We start from the raw sequence: 1,194 nt of genomic DNA, 5'->3' as shown, positions 1-1,194 counted from the left end.
TTGCCTATTGCCAAGCCAACCTATCAAAGGGAGCAGCTGCATCATATCCTCTAAAAGAAAGGGAATGTGCCCGTGTGTTTTGGGAGATCAAAGTAGGTGATGTAAACAGGGAGGTTAAATGGAATTGTGCCGCGGTTGAGAAGTCTCTCACCTTGCATGCTTTTCGCGGTCACAACCGGCAGGATGCAACTGCCATTGCCACAAGACCATTGGCATGCTTTTGTGATGCATGCATGAACCATAGTTGGAATCGCTGCACTAATGAATCTCATGTGCAGCCTTGGGATTATCACATTCTGATGCCATTGTCTGATGAAGTTGAGGATGAAGAAGACACTCCGACTGATGATGCCCTTGAAGGATAGATCATTGGATATGAAAAATTTGTGTATGAAGGCCACCATGATGCATTAAGTAGTGCTTTGTGTGTTGGTGACACTTTTGCAGTGAATCCGGATGCTACAACCAATGATGAGAATGTAGACTTTTACTTGGTAAAGTGCATTGGAGTAAAAGAAAAGGCAAAACAGGGTTACATTGATGAGTGGAACAATGTAATTGACAAAGGCTCTTATGTCGTGCAAGGACTGTATTACAAGCAAGTGGATGCATACACCTTCAAACTAGACTACAATCAACCTGTTGTTCACATACTTTCAAATCTTGTACGTTGTATCAAGATACCCATGAAACACATGCAAAAGAGAAGGCAAATGTACACAATCACCCTCGAAGATTATGAAGCAATCTATAACAGCATGCCATTCGGTTTTTGACATGAGCGTCATGGTCTTTTATTCTATTTTGTATCTTGTGGATGCTTACTACTACCATAGTATATGCTAATTGTGTACTAACAAGCTTCTACAAAGTGTGTGCTAGCTAGCATAAAGCGTATGCTAACTAGCATACAGTGTATCCTAACTAGCATATAAAGTATGCTAACTAGTATATAGTATAGGCTAACTAGCATATACTGTATGCTAACTCGCACAGTATATGTTAACTGTATACTAACTACCTAATTTATATTGTGTGCTTATTAGCATATAGCGTATGCTAACTAGCATACAGTATATGCCAACTAGCATATAGTGTATGCTAACTAGCACAATATATGCTAACTGTATGCACACTAGCTACTATATAGCGTGTACTTACTAGCATACAGTATATGCTAACTAGCATATAGTG

The 1,194-nt window shown here is 39.4% G+C and overlaps 1 pseudogene; it reads left to right on the top strand.

Annotated features, from left to right (window-relative positions):
• The first annotated feature begins 233 nt into the window (after window positions 1-233).
• Window positions 234-776, top strand: LOC147632670 (uncharacterized; annotated as a pseudogene).
• The last annotated feature ends 418 nt before the right edge of the window (window positions 777-1,194 follow it).

The sequence above is a fragment of the Cibotium barometz genome, chromosome 13 (assembly GCF_041138505.1).
Source record: "Cibotium barometz isolate CiBa-2024 chromosome 13, ASM4113850v1, whole genome shotgun sequence".
Taxonomy (NCBI): domain Eukaryota; kingdom Viridiplantae; phylum Streptophyta; class Polypodiopsida; order Cyatheales; family Cibotiaceae; genus Cibotium; species Cibotium barometz.
Note: the sequence above shows the minus strand (reverse complement) of the source record. Positions and strands in the feature narration are given on the sequence as shown.